Source organism: Phalaenopsis equestris, unplaced genomic scaffold (assembly GCF_001263595.1).
Source record: "Phalaenopsis equestris unplaced genomic scaffold, ASM126359v1 Scaffold000146, whole genome shotgun sequence".
Taxonomy (NCBI): Eukaryota; Viridiplantae; Streptophyta; class Magnoliopsida; order Asparagales; family Orchidaceae; genus Phalaenopsis; species Phalaenopsis equestris.
This window is the reverse complement of record NW_018164588.1, coordinates 436331-452568: the sequence shown is the minus strand read 5'-3', so window position 1 is coordinate 452568 and position 16238 is coordinate 436331. Positions and strand designations below refer to the sequence as shown.

The window sequence follows — 16238 nt, the reverse complement described above, 5'->3', positions numbered from 1 at the left end:
CTTATCATAATATTAATTTTATGGACTAACTTTTTTCATCTGTATCCATCCGAAATGTGAAAACTCTTGCTTATTTGACACTACACCCCGGTGTCGGTATCGCGGCCCTTGAACCCTTTTCACTATATTCAAGTCATACAGCGCATCGCTTCTAATGGGACGCCTTAGCATTTACACAAGGAGTTAAAGGATTCATGTCATAATTTTTCAATAAGCTTTACACTGATTGTTGATTTCCTAATGCAAGCCTCCATTTTTCACTTTTGGAGCTTGAAACCCGACAATGACAGTGTTAATCCTAACATATTAACACATTAAAAATAAACATATAAATATCTAATGAAGTAAGAAACACAAATTAAGAAATAACACTTTAACACTCTAGTATTCAATCATGAAATAAGTCCGGTTATACAAATATTAAACTATTAAAATAAGCTAAGCACAATAACAAATCTAAGTTTAACACAAATCTCTTTCTGCCACTTCTAATATCTTCCGCTTGAATAAAAAAATTAACAATGTATTAACATTAGAATTTTTTAACTTGAAAGCTATCATCACTCTTATCATACAATAGGTTTTCATTAGAATTATCAACATGATAAATTGTCTTCTCCCTCGCCTCATCCTCAATTATATTCATATTCTCTTATTCTTGCTCATATTCAATCTCAGTTAGCTTTCTTTTTCCCAATTAAAATAGTCAATAGAAAAATTAATTAAATTTTAAAACAATGACCATTTTTTATGGTTAGAGGTTCAACTATAAAATAATGAGAAAAACTTTTAATTATTTCTTGTTGCCCACTGTGTGGGCAAAAGGGAAAAAACTTCTGTATCCATCCGAAATGTGAGAACTCTTGCTTATTTGACACTGCACCCCGGTGTCGGTATCGCGGCCCTTGAACCTTTTTCACTATATTCAAGTCATACAGCGCATCGCTTCTAATGGGACGTCTTAGCATTTACACAAGGAGTTAAAGGATTCATGTCATAATTTTTCAATAAGCTTTACACTGATTGTTGATTTCCTAATGCAAGCCTCCATTTTTCACTTTTGGAGCTTGAAACCCGACAATGACAGTGTTAATCCTAACATATTAACACATTAAAAATAAACATATAAATATCTAATGAAGTAAGAAACACAAATTAAGAAATAACACTTTAACACTCTAGTATTCAATCATGAAATAAGTCCGGTTATACAAATATTAAACTATTAAAATAAGCTAAGCACAATAACAAATCTAAGTTTAACACAAATCTCTTTCTGCCACTTCTAATATCTTCCGCTTGAATAAAAAAATTAACAATGTATTAACATTAGAATTTTTTAACTTGAAAGCTATCATCACTCTTATCATACAATAGGTTTTCGTTAGAATTATCAACATGATAAATTGTCTTCTCCCTCGCCTCATCCTCAATTATATTCATATTCTCTTATTCTTGCTCATATTCAATCTCAGTTAGCTTCCTTTTCCCAATTAAAATAGTCAATAGAAAAATTAAGTAAATTTTAAAACAATGACCATTTTTATGGTTAGAGGTTCAACTACAAAATAATGAGAAAAACTTTTAATTAATTCTTGTTGCCCACTGTGTGGGCAAAAGGGAAAAAAGATGGGCTGCACTAGCATCATTTTTTTAACTTTTATTAAAAAAAATTGCGAGTGCTTCAAAAATTTGAGGCAAAGCATGCCTCAGTCTAGGTGTGGCATACACCAAAACCAGGGACAATGACACAAACCTTATTATGACTTTTTGTAAAAGGCATTGAACCCAGCCTCTAGAATTGCACAATTTTAAACAAAGATTATGGCCACATAAAAAAAAATATTGCAGGAGACTGCAGATACATATAAAAGAAGAAACTTTGGCGAGGAGGAGGCGGCGATTAAGCCGGTGACAATAGAAGCAATGTGAATGGTAGCAATGATGGCAGCGACAAAGGCAACGATGGAGAAGGCGAAGGAGAGAACAATGGAGTCGGTAAAGATGACAACAGGACAAAGATAGCAACAGCAACGGCAATGACAATACTGAAGATGGTGGCAACGGCAATGACAATAGTGAAGATGGTGGCAACGGCAATGACAATAGCGAAGGCGTCAATGCCAATTGCCAAAAAAGTGGTGGCAACAATGGTGACAATAGTGTCAGCAACGATGGCAAAAAGAGCAGCAAAAAGTGGTTGCAACAATAGCAGGCTGCGGCGAAGGCAACACTGAGGATGGATAGCAGCAACGACAACCCAAGAAAAGTTCAGCAAATATGTTAAGAAGGGAAAATTTATGCGTGGGAGGAAACTTTCCTGCAAGAGTTACAGAAACTGTCATAAGTTAAAACATTAAATTAAAATAAAAATAAAAATAAAACTAAAAGGTGCATTCCACAATTCAGTGAGACGAGGCACATCTCAAGTGAGGTATACTCCTCACTTAAATCACATGGGCATGCGCCTCAAAGCAATTTAGGCTCAAATTACAGAGTATCTTAAATTAAACAATTTTAAACCACTATATCCCAATTGAACTATTACTTCTAAATACCACTTGTTAGGAAGATAACTAAAAGGGGACTGAAGGCAGGACATTTTTTACTCAAAACCTTAAACCTAAATTGCGCATCAAACAGTTTATGTTTTCTAAACTAGTATATTTTTCAACTCTTAATGTGACACTAAATCCATTACTCTCAGGTGACTTAACATCCATAACCTTCATAATAAGAACCATCAAAAATACCAACCAAATCTCACCATTTGCTCGACAAAAAATCATATTTCCTAGCCTTCTCTTTAAATTTCAAACATATTATTAAGCATTTTTCTCTCATATTTTTTTCCCGCTTTTTATTCTCAAGGTTATGAGCTATTTTTCACTTGTTGCATGATAGGCTGTTTATTTTAGACCTTAATACTAGAAAACAATCAAATTGATAACCAAATCAAGCATAAGATCAATAATAATGTTACGATAAACTGTGTACAAATTAGAAAGAGTGGATTAAAAAGCATTATAATGGAGCGTTGATGGAGTTGTGGGCCTGTGGTGATGTAGAATGCCCTGAGTCTGCAAATTCTAATGCAATTTTAACTAGATGCTAGAAACACATAAATTCAATTTTGAAATTCGTACTTTCAAATACTAATTAAAACAAAAACGCATATTTTTTTAATGTAAGCAAAAAATATTAAAACTTTATGCCAGAAATTAATTTAAAAATTACACTGATAAAAAAAAACGACAAAATTTAAGCTACCATACCACACAAAGCAAATAGAATTAACAACGCAATCAAATAACTAGTTGTAAATTATTAGACTAAAATCATTTGTGCTTGAAGACCAAAATCAACTTACAGGTAAGAAAATAAAACAAAGTGAGAAATTACCAAACACAAATTCAGGTGTCAAGTCAAGAAAAGAAAAAGCGTCATTAATACTTCAAAGTTAGTTACCTTGTAAATCTGAACAATTATAAATATAAACATGGGAGGTGAAAATTTTGCACATTCTTGACATCTATGGAATTAGAGTCACAGAGGACCATGGTTCTCATCAACTTAGGATCAATCTTGGCACGAATAGTTCAAGACTTACAAGGGCATGGGATTGAAGTGGAGAACTAGCAACTCCACAAGGGACAAGAATCAGTGCAATTGCGGAAGAAATTGCGGAAGAGCGGATTTTCTTTTATCTTATTGTGTCGGAGGATCTAAAGAATACATGTCACAATTTTTCAATATGTTGGTTATCGACTACCTAAATCGATGAAAACCATGGAAATGGACGACAATGGCAATGTTTAAAATATGACACTCAATAGGATGCAATGGAGAAAAAGGATTAATGTAACCGACCACACTTAATGGAAAAAAGGCATGTTATTTTTGTTGTTGTAGCGGTTATTATTGTGTGTCGGAGGTTTGTGATGGTTCTCCACATCAAGCACCATTTATTAAAGATAATACAATGGAGAATAAACATAAGTAGATGCAACATGAAGGGTAGAAGATACACAAATAAAATGAGAAGACGTGATTAATTTAAAGTATTATGCATAAAAACGTAAAATAGGACATATAATGATAATACGATGGAGAATAAACATAAATAGATGCAACATGAAGGGTAGAAGATACACAAATAAAATCAGAAGTCGCAATTAATTTGAAGTATTATGCATAAAAACGTAAAATAGGACATAAATTGTGCAAAATTAGTTTAAAACTTTCAAAGCACTCTAGAAGAATGAGTGGAGAATGTGGCTCATGAAGATTAGACAGAATTTTTCAAATAAGGCCAACAAATCTTATAATAAGGATGATGATAAAAATTCATAACTGTGTTAAGATCAATTAATGATTTTAATATTACTTTAGCGAGAGTGAAAAATACTTTTTATTACAAATTCTTAATTTAAGCAATGATTATACTTCTATTATTGTACCATTTCATTTTTTCAATTTAGGGATAGAATTTAAATGAATGGAATTGACAAAACCTCATTTTAACTTTATGAGAATTGATTAGATGCTTAAGGTTCATATTAAATCGGATTTCTTTTGTTTTTTTGTCAATAAAAAAGTAAAGTTGGCTCTAACAAGGGCTAGGGTAAGCAGATAGCGATATTTTTTTGAGAAAGATTTCCATTTCTTACCCAAAAAAACAAAGTAAATCTATATATAACAGAGCAGCCAACATACCAATCTACAAATTAGGAAACTAGAAAAATAGAAAATGTCTACTAATGGAAACAAATAAATATTAAAAAATATTTTGAGTTAAGAAAATAAAATCCTTCTTATTAGAGTATATAGGTCGATTACTTCCAACACTCACCCTCAGGTTGCGTTGCATATGTTATACAAACCAGGCATGCATCCTTGTTGACCCTTTGCAATGCTTTGGTTAGGATATCAACAATCTGAAGTTTTGTTGGATTATAACTTAGCTAAAAGAATTTTGTTGAAATGTCGGTATTGACATTTCTGAGATGAAATGTCGGTAAATCTCAACGTGTTTTGTTATGTCATGGTGCACAGGATTTTCAGCTACATTAATAGTTGCTCGACTATCATTGAACATCATAATTTTGTCATTTGCATCCACCTTAAGTTCACTTAACAGCCTTCTTTCACAAATTTCTAGTGTAAGAGCATGATATTCAAATTCTACACAGCTTTAAGAGACAATATTATTGAGCTTTGCAACAGGTGCAAATGTTCCTGATAGTCAATCACATATAACTATGTGAAGCCCTTGGCTACCAATCCGACTTCAAATCTCCATATGATTCCACCTCCATGTTTAACTGTGAATATACATTTGCATCCTAAATGATAATTTCCAAGTGTTTACTCTAAAAGTATTCCTGTGTTATTATTTTCTAGAGCCCAAATTTCTTCCTCAACTAATTGTTTCCATATTGGAACCTTTAGAGTTTCTTGAATAGAGTTAGGAATCTGCACACTATCAAGATTTATCAGAAAAATATTGTAAGATTGTAACAATTTTTCATAAGCTACCATTATGATCAATGTATACTCGGACATGAGATTAGAAATCATGTCATTATGATTATCAGGTTCAACAGCACTTGGTTTCAGTTCGTGACAGTCCCTAATTTGCATAGTGTCCTCTACATGCTCAGTGGTCATTTTCTTCTGGTATAGAACTAAATTGCCTATTACTGGTGTCAATTTAAGGTAAGTAAAGAATATTTGGACATTTTCAATGACAGAGTTTGGTACTTCAAGTGAAGCTGGTGAGTGGTAGGATTTTGTTCAGTTGTTTAAGTTACAGGGTTTGATTCGGTTTGAATATGTTGAAGAAGATCTCAAATTTGGTATTCCATCGAGTTTACCCCCTGAATTTTAGATTTATGAAAGTATGATTGATTCTCAATGAAGATGACATACATGGAGTTATATATTTTTCTAGTGATTGGAGAGTAGTATTTATATCATTTTTGGTTGGAGGAGTAACTGGAGAAGCAACATCAGAGAGGTTTAGGATCGAGTTTGGTGCGGTGTTGTTGGTGGATGTGAGCAAAGGCGGGACAACCAAATATGTGGAATGGATTCCATGAGAAAATTACGAGGGATTTAAAATTTTAGGACTCGACTAGGGTTTTAAACGAGTCAATCTTGAGCGAGCTTAGGTTAGGCTCGTGTTCTACACATACGAAATTAATTGTGTTCAAAATTGGCTCGTGTTCGAAATTGCTCATTAACAATGTGTTTCTGTTTGGGTCAATTTATATATTCCTAATCATGTTTGGCACATGTTCAACTTGAATAGGCTTCTTTAAATTAATTAGAAAAACAAGATTTAGATTGTTAGATACAAACTTGCACCACTCCTATGCAATAAAAAACACAACCACATAATCACATAAATTATAATGATTTAACCTAGATATAAATATATATAATATATCATTATATAACTAATTTATATAATACCCTTATTTCGAGCTAAAACGAGTCGAACATGATCGAACAAAAAGATATGTTCATCTCGTTTATAACTCGAGTTTAAAAATTTATTTGTATTTCACTCACTTGACAAACGATTCAAGCACGAGCTACTTAACGAGTCGAACACGAGCTATTCGCAAACAACGAGCATTTTTGACAGCCCTATACTCAACAAGACATTCCATTGATGTGATATATGATTGTGAGTATAGCCTCCCCCCAAAAATATTTAAGCAAGTGGTTAAAGATCATAATGGCATGGGCCACCTCAAATAAGTGAATATTCTCTCTCTGTGATCCAATTTGTTGAGGAATATCCACACAAGAATATATATGGATAACAACATGCTTGAAAAGATAAAGATCAAAATTGGAATTAAAAAATTCCTTAGCGTTATCAGTTCCAAGAACTTGAATTTTGCTTTGGAATAAAGCAAGGAACATGAAATGAAAGAATTGAAATATGACAGCAGCTTCAAAATTTTCTTCCACAAGAAATGTTCTAGTTGTTGGTTTTTTTTTCTCTCTACTCCAGTTTTCAAGTAGTCCTGGTGTGATCATTTGTGAATCATAGAAACTATCATATCCCAACACTGTAAATAACAGCAAAAAGATGTGAAGGTTTGTATTAAAGTTTTGAGTATGGTATGATTAGCAAGTTGGCATGTTTTAAATTGATTGAAATTGAACTTTATTGATAAATAGATGTGGAAACATTTCTTTAATGTAAGCAAAATTTGGATAGTCAAGGGGACAATGCTTTAACATGACTTGATTTTCAACAAAAGCTGACTCAAAATTTGAAACAGGATTAAAATAATTTGAACTATACTCATAAATACAATTTGACAGATGATCTTGTCAACTAATGAGATTATTTCTTTGAGCGGATATAGATCACCATGCATCTCGGCAATGTCAATCATCTTCCCTAATTTAACTACCTAAAAAATCACAAAAATTGAAATAAAATTTAGTTACACATTTTAAGTCACAAGCACATTTGTTGATTGAGTAGATTGCAGTCTAATTTTGGAAATAACAAACACAGTAAAGGTGTAAAGATTATTTTGTCAAATCAACTGATCATGTTCAGGCTACTGGTGAAAATGAACCATCGGTTGTTCAACTGCAGAGTGATTGGTGCATGGATAGCATTGATGTCTCTCATCATATGATATAAAGCTCCAGAGTAAACTAACCAAGAATTTAGTTTATTGCCTTGATTAATAAGAACATAGAGTGAAATACCTAGTTTGCTAGCAGACTGGTCGGTTTTTCAATAGAGGACTGTGATGTTTGTCTTAAACTGTAATCATGACCTGATGAAGTGTTTTAGTTAGCTCCATTATGAATGGACTAAATTCTACATTGTTTTTAGTTGTGACAGTAGTATTTGCACGATTCTCCCTATCAGGTCTTCCATTGAATGGCTTCCAATATGTAATTTTTTTTGTATAGTTTCCAACATGATTACTTCACATGTTTGTTTTATTACAATAATCGCACCATGGTTGTCCTTTCACGGGCTTATTATTTTGAAAGGAATTTTTGTGTACAATGATGAATTTTCAACGGATGGTGTGTGATTGTCTTTCATCCTATCCTACTTTCCTTCAAACTTCTACAAATGCCTCCTGAATGGTAGGAAGAGGTTTTAGTCTCGTGATTCTTCCCCTGACTTTATCTAGCCTTTACTAAAGCCAAGAAGAAATTTGATGGTCGCCTTTTGTTTATTACTATTTCTATACAAGGCAGGTCAGGACATTTCCAAGAGTAAACCCCATACATGCCCAGCTGCAGACAAGAATATGTGAAAGTGTTGAAATATTGAAAATTGTCAGGACATTTCCAAGAGTAAACCCCATACATGTCCAGTTGCAGACAAGAATATGTGAAAGTGTTGAAATATTGAGTAACATTCAATTCTCATTGTCGTAGATCATATAAGCTGGTTTCAATCTCAAATAACTTCAAGTTTTCAGTGCCAGAATAGGGTTCATGTGGAGCCTCGCAAATTCCCTTCATTGTCCTATAAAGCTAAAATTTTTCTCCAGTCTCCGTGGTCATGAAATGCATTAATCATAGCATAGCCAAGTGGTTGTCTGTTTTCCAAGCCTAGTATTTAGAATTTATCATTTCAGGAGTTGAAATCTTGTCGTGAGATGTTCATATTTTTCTCTGTCGCATATGTACATGAAGACAGACTGTGACTATTAACAAAATTTTGTTTGTGCAGTTTATGGTTAGTGACTAGGTGGGATGAGTTGTCAAGTACATTGGGTATTGAATATATAAGCTCAGATCTGGAGGTGACTTTCGAGGAAAAAGAATGCGAGGTCCCGTCATGTTTGACAATGAAAAAATTATGAAGTCTGAATCGAGAAGACATGTTGCACGAAAAAAATCAAGAGAAATTCCATTAATTTGATTGCTTGACTGGACGAGTACGTAGCAAATAGAGGGAGGAGGATCCTTAATTCAACTATTTGATTGGACAAGAGAATAGGACCTGGATGAGGTGCACAGTTCTCGATTTTTACAAGTTCAACACAAGGAGACTTATGAGAGGGCAGCTATGGCAAGTCGAATAGATCAAAATTGTTGAAGTCAAATGAATTGCGAAGACCAAATAGATTATAAAAATTGAACAAAATATTCGAACGATCGATAAAAATTAATATGAACCTAAATGACCTCAAAAAGTGTGCAGCTACTATGATATGGTTGTGGCTTGAGTATACAAGAGCAATGAAAGAGACGAGCAAGGAAGTTTTGTGATTCGTGCAAATGAGAGAGACGGGGATGGAGGTCTTTGTACGATGTGATCCCGTCTTTGTATGTTGAGATCCCATCAAAGCAAGGAGATACAATGGAAGTTATAGATGACTCTGTACACTGCAATCGAAGGTGGTGTTGGCGTCAAACATATCGCCAAAGAATCCTATTAAATCGTCATCATTGCCAATGAAGATTAAGATTGTAGTTGCAAACTCGAAAGAATTAGGTTTCGCTCTGCCACTATTAATAAATTTTGAGAAAGATTACTATTTCTTACCCAATAACAAATTACATCCTGCTATATGTAATAAAGTGGTCAGCATACCGGTCCACATATTAAGAAACTAAAATACAGGAAATATCTATTAGCGGAAATAAATAGATATTAAAAGATACTCAGAGTCAAAATATAAAATCCTTCCTATTAGAGTATATAGGTCAGTAACTTCCAACAGATAGCAATGCATCTAACCATCTCTAATTGGATTCATTTATCCAATAACAGAAATAAAAAGAATGCGTAAAAAAAATTCCTCCCTTTCTCTTTCCTCTAAAATGTGTATGTAACTACTTCATTCAAAATTAATTCTAAGCAATGTGCAAAATTTTATATTTCAAAATGCCTCCTCGTTTTCTATTCCCTATCTATCATATATCCAATAAAATAAAATCCTTCCTATTAGAGTATACAGGCGGTTACTTCCAACAGATAGAAATGGATCTAACCATCCCTAATGGGAGTCATCATCCAATAACAAAAATAAAAAATGATGCATAAGAAAACTCCTCCCTTTTCCTTTCCTATAGATTGTGTGCATGTCACTATTTCAATTCCAATTTAATTCTTAGCAATTAGCAGCATTTTATATGTTAAGATGCCTCCTCATTTGTCATTGACTATCTATCCTCAGACTTTCTCTTAATCAAAGAGACTCTTTCTTGAACGAGCACGACACTATCAAGACAAAATCCTATTAAAAGCTATAAAAGATAAAGAGAAAGAGGAGTGAACAGATAACACATCATTAGATGAGCTTCAATTGTGTCCCTTTGTGAAAGAGATGTTGAAAGGAACTCTGGCTCAGTTGAAAAACTTAAGAGACTTGGGACAAGCCACATGTAATCTTTCTAAAATCCTTCTCTGATACGCAAACAAAAGAAAGCAGGCCAACAGAAAGCTACTTCATCAAAATAAACTCTCCAATGAACATGACAATGCTACCATTCATTCCTACAAAAGGTTTGGAATGGTCAATAACTTCGCCCTTTTTTTAATTGAGGTTGACGCCCCTAAAAACATTGATCGAGTCTCATTCAAAACATCATATGTTTTATCCCTCTAATCACGACCATGTAATGATTTATAAGAGCAACCACTAGTGGAACTTTCTCAAGCATGGAGCTATTTACGATAAAATAAGATATTTTGAGTTTGATGAAACTTCATAAAGTACATGAAAAATTCTCCAGCAACTCTAAATTCATTATTCTCTTTTCCAATACCAATATACTTATTAAGTCTCTTTTCTCTCAATAGAAAAGTAGTAGTCACATCATTTCTTCTATGTTACTCCACGCATCATCATTCAATCAATGATCAAATGGCAACCTATCTTGAAGCAAGTGCAACATAAGGAATGTTTCCTTGTTTTCCTCACTTTGAACCTTATTTAAAGCATCAAGCAAAGAATAGTGCACAAGCTAAGGCTAAATGAATTCTCTTGATCTTCTGCCTTAATTGTATTTCACTTGTTGTCCAGGTTGATATTAGCTTTTCAACACTAGCTAGGTAGGTGGGTTCTTTCTAACGAAAGCATTCAACCAAGACCTCCAAGACAAATAGCTGGAGAAAGTTTTCAATTTCATTTTTCTCAATATAGAAGTACTAAGCCCATCCTCTTTTGGAAGAGGAGAGACTTTCATTGGCTTTCTAAAGATGCATGTTAACATCTCAGACAAAAAAAAAGGCTAGTTATATCGGGAAGCATCTCCGACAAAAAAAGGCTAGTTATTCTGAGCTTCCCTTTTTCTCTGACAAAATGTACTTAAGACTAACTTAGATATGATGTAAGTTCCACATGATGGATTTAGACTTCAACTAACATGGAAATAGAAATGATATACGCAGGCAATTGTTAAAATTTATAATAAAACTAACTTCGAAGAACTAAATGACTATAATTAAATAAAAATGATATATTGGGCATGAATAATTGATAAATTTTATTTGATCAATTTTTTTATAATTATTTTTCTTCTTTAGGCCCGGTGTGTTTGATTAAATGTTGATTCGTTCGAGCGTTGTGAATTACCAACTTTTGTGAGTAAGTGAACAAGACACTCTAAGCCGCCGAGGGTGCGAGGTGAAATTGGAGGCTGCGGGGCTGTTTGGCAGCCAGATTTACACAGGATTCAGCTTAGAACCTGCCAAACGACCGAAATGCATGTTTTAAATTCTATGGAATCTTAATCCCGCTTTACCTGCGTTTCGGCTCAATTCAGCGGACTGACGAGGTTTCGCAAAAAATAAATAAATAAATTAAATTAAAATAAACAAAAAAAAAAAAACTCACGAAGGTTAGATATAGACGAAGGAATACCCTTAGATGCCTTCGCTGCAAGCGGTCTTCGCGACTTCCCTAGGGCGTCTCGGATTGAAGATGAAGTGTGAGAGAGACGAGGAGTCCCGAGTCCGCACCTCGACGGTGTCGAGGGTTTCGAATTTGGGGACCGGATTTTGATCGGCTATATAATAAAAGAAAATTTTACATCCATGTCACGTAATTTCTCTCGCATTTATTTACCTAATATTTAAAACTTAGTATATTTATTTCTAATATTTTAATGTTATAAATTTAAGCATTAAAATAAATATTGCACTTTTAAAAGAATAAAAAAATATTATTTTTTTTATTTTAAAACTCTAAATGTTATGCATTTGAATTTGAAATTTTAATTATTAAATTTGCAAATTCAAAAGAATTATATGGTGTGCGTGTAAATGCGCCTAAATAAAATTAAGTAGAGCATAAAATAACTATATTAAGAAATTATTTTAATATATAATATTAATTAATGAAAATATAAGTGTATTTAATAATTATTATCAATTTAATAAATATATATTATTGAACTTAATAAAATAAATTTGATAAAAATATTATTAATTAAAAATACCGATATACAACAGATCAATACTATTTCACAAAATGATATATATATATATATATCAATTATAAGCATCAGCACATTAATATTGTCTTTCATCTAGTTTAATTAAATAAAATATATTTTTAAATGGCATATTAAATTACTAATCAATTATTTGTTATATGATTTTATGCAAATCAAATTTTAATTAATCCAGTTGTGTATTACATAGATTAAAAAGAAATAAGCTAATTAGATTTGTATTTTTATTTGAAAATGATATGATAATTACTAACTAATAATAAATGAGTCATCATCTTGTATCGATTGATGAATAATATATCACATTATTGATTAATTATCTTAATAATTTTTTTAATTACAAATTAATTTATTATGTGTAATGAATAAAACAGGTTATTCATTAAAAATTAAAATTTATTAAGTGTATTTAATTAATATTTAATAAATATTTTCTAATTTATTAGTTAACATTTTTCAAGCAATCGAGTAAATTAAAATAAATTAATTAACTAAATATAATTCTCCTTTATAACATACATTAATCAAATAAATAAATTAAAAATGATTTTATTTGTGATTCAAAGGATAATGAGATAGAGTTTATATGAATGATATTCAATAATTAATAATATCAGCATGGTTATGAATAATTGAAATTTAAATAATTTTAAATAAGTCTTGAATTATATATCATTAATAACTAATATAAATTTTCACTTTAATTAATCAATTTAACTTCTAAAAATATTTTGACATGGAGTTTATAAACCTTCCTTCTTCCTTTGTGAAGTTTTGTATAAATACACATGTTGTTGATTATAAATAGAGATTAAGTTGCATTTTAAAAAAGTCATGCTAGTTTGAAATATATGTAATAGAAGGTGGCTGTTGATGGGTTTTTTTCTATTAAACCACTTAGATGAGTATGTTTGGCATCTGAGGCATGTCAGGCTAAATAGTCCGAAGGGAGCTCTAATAAACAAGTTTTTATAATAACTTTTAGCACAAATTCTTAAATAATAATGTTATGATTATAGTCTGGTTGGAGCTTCAGTGCTCTTATAAATCCTTGATTGGTAGTAATGTAATTATAAAAGAATACTTATGGTAGGCTTACATGTATCTCATGTCGAGTTGAGAATATAATTGTAGCCTGTTGTGATTAATTTATTTTAATAAATAAATGTCATGTTTTGGTACACTCTACCTTTGTATCTTTGATCAAAAAATTGTGACGCATGACAATCTTATTTAGAGAGCACTCGAGTGACTTAAGTGTGAATTTTTGTTCTTTAGATCACACTAATAGTTTTTGTTTTTCACATATTTTTCACTTTTCTCTAACATATTCGGGAGTTGAGTCGAATAAGGGTATTTAAGTGAGTCAAGCCGATTAGCGAGCTGACTTGAGCTCAGCCCGATGAACTAACAAGCCAAGCTCAAACTAGCCCCGACTCGACTCGTTAGCTCATCAGCACGCTCATTTTTAAAAAATATTAATATTAAATATACTAAAAATATATTAAATTTGATGCTTTATCATTAAAGTATTAAAAATATTTTTAAAATGTTTTTTTTTTATTTTAGATTAATTGATTTCTTATTATTAATCTCATATTTGTGCATTTATCTCCTTAAACTAATATTATTTTTCTCTTTTATAATAAACAAGTCGGCTCGTAATTCGATTTAAACTCGCAGACAAGCTCGAGCTCGAGCTCAAACTCATAAACTTTAACTTGATAAAATTAATCAAGCTCAAGTTGAGGGTGACTTAAGCTTGACTTGAGCTTGAGCTTGAGGTCAAACTCAAAAAATTAATGAAGCTTGGTGGCGATAGGTTACTAGACGGTCCTATTCTCCAGAATTAGTGAGACATCATCATCTTTTTTTTTTTCTCGGAAGCAGAATCCGAGTTGAATTGTCAACCTATCAAAAAAGTTGTATGAAGCATTGATGAATGAGGCAAAATTAACATGTGAGAAGGTGTTTTATTTAAGGGAAAGCTGAGAGATGCAATTAATTTATCTCTTGTGTTTTCTAATGCACATTTTTGGGATAATAGAGGCTTTTTTATTTTCACGACAATTTCTAGTTGTTTGTGACAATTAAAAAGTGTGTCACCCACCTATAAAATTTTATACTTGAATTAAATTCTTAGTACGGTTCTCAAACCGTGAAGGAATTATAATGGATATCATCTGACAATGAGGGATAAAAAAAGAGATGAATGCAATGGATCATCCGACCATACTGTCTTGACATTCCTTTTCTTGGACTTTGAATCGTGGAATATAAAACTTCTTGATCATTAACTCCAAACGATCAGGAAGTTTCCCCGTAGCATGTTCAAAGGAAACTCTCTAAATGGTAAAAAAACTCTTTTAACATACTATAGGTCATTATCAGATTACATCGGTCATCTAGTTTTTTTTGTCAAGTACTTAACGTAGATCTAGTTCACTTGTCACCTTTTCTGAAGTAGATGAAACAAAGGCGATGAACTTTTGTTAGCATCTCCATGGAGTTGGTGGCTTCGCGAGAAGCTTTCAAGTTTGTCCCCCTTTATCAGCGTCAATGGAGGGTAGACTTAGATTTTTTTGTAATTTCAATTATGTTAGGGAAGCTTACCTTGCGTTCTCTTCTAACTTTGTCAAAGTTGTTATTGTACTCCGTTCAGAAATTTCAAATAAATTGAAATTGTTTTTAGATTATTATTGACTTCATTTTTATTTTCCTTTTGATAATCTCTTCAAGAGTTACTTAGTCATCCTTGGAACACGTGTATCTATTATTTTTCTTGTTCAATTTACCTTAAATGAGAAAAATGGTGTACATAAAGTCCTTATCGTAGGAACATAATACAATAGGTCAATTAGGGAGATAATAGATTTTTTTCTCTGGACTACTCAAGTATCTCCTTTTTAAAATGATGTTTTTAGAGAGATTGAATCGTCCTTTAACTCAAGAAATCTTTGACTCTCCTAAAGGTCTTACATCCTTATGAACTTTTGACTATTATTACAAAGCTCTCATGGGATCTCCTAACTTATTGGGGGACTATTCTCTCTCTTACTAGTATCAAATGATCTTAGTGAATTTGATGAACGATTAAAAACTTTGTCAATTATCTAGATTTAATTTTTTTTAGTTTGTATAAATTTTGCATAGTCATTAATGATCACAATACTTATCTTTTATGATAAATACCACCATCTTAGCCAACTTATTTTGAGAATAAAAGACCTTCAAATCATCCTCGCTCCACGTCCTAAAGACTTCATTGCCTAAATGGGTGATCAGCCTATAGACTCTCGACCTAGTTTGCTCATTTATTATGCAAGGGTCTGATCATGATGCCTTGAACTTCTTTTGAGTCTAATCACGGGCAGCGACGTCACTTTCCTGTTCAGAATTAATGTTTAGTATTTCAATGATCTTCTTATCATTGTTCATTCATAATGTAACAGACATATTAAATTAAATTTGAGGATATGAGCAGAACTACCTAAAAGGAGAAAAACTTTTTATTCCTCAACTGACCCTCGAGTTGGTTATTGGTCCCCTGACATTCGTTCTATACCTGCATAATAGATGACTCGAATCACACAAAATGATCTAGCCTTCTTAAATGCTGACATTATTTAGGTTACTGGTCAATTACGATTTATGTCAGGCAACTCAAGCTTAAATAGCCACTTGACTAAACTATGAGTGCTTCACTCGGTGAAACCACAGTTAAATCTTGGTTGGTTTCTTACAAGGGAACATAATGGATGACTTGGATTACA

At 32.2% G+C, this 16238-nt stretch overlaps 1 protein-coding gene across 8 annotated transcripts in view; it reads right to left on the bottom strand.

The window, feature by feature from the left end:
* LOC110021776 overlaps window positions 1-12014 on the bottom strand; it is a 37696-nt gene extending 25682 nt beyond the window's left edge. For 6 of the 8 annotated variants that reach the window (XM_020720412.1, XM_020720411.1, XM_020720413.1 and 3 more), the window contains exon 1: window positions 11874-12014. The gene's annotated coding sequence lies outside the window, so the exon portion shown is untranslated. Of the gene's footprint in view, window positions 1-11846 lie in introns of all 8 variants that reach the window. The other 2 variants (XM_020720414.1, XM_020720410.1) reach the window with 1 other exon arrangement.
* Window positions 12015-16238: the final 4224 nt, after the last annotated feature.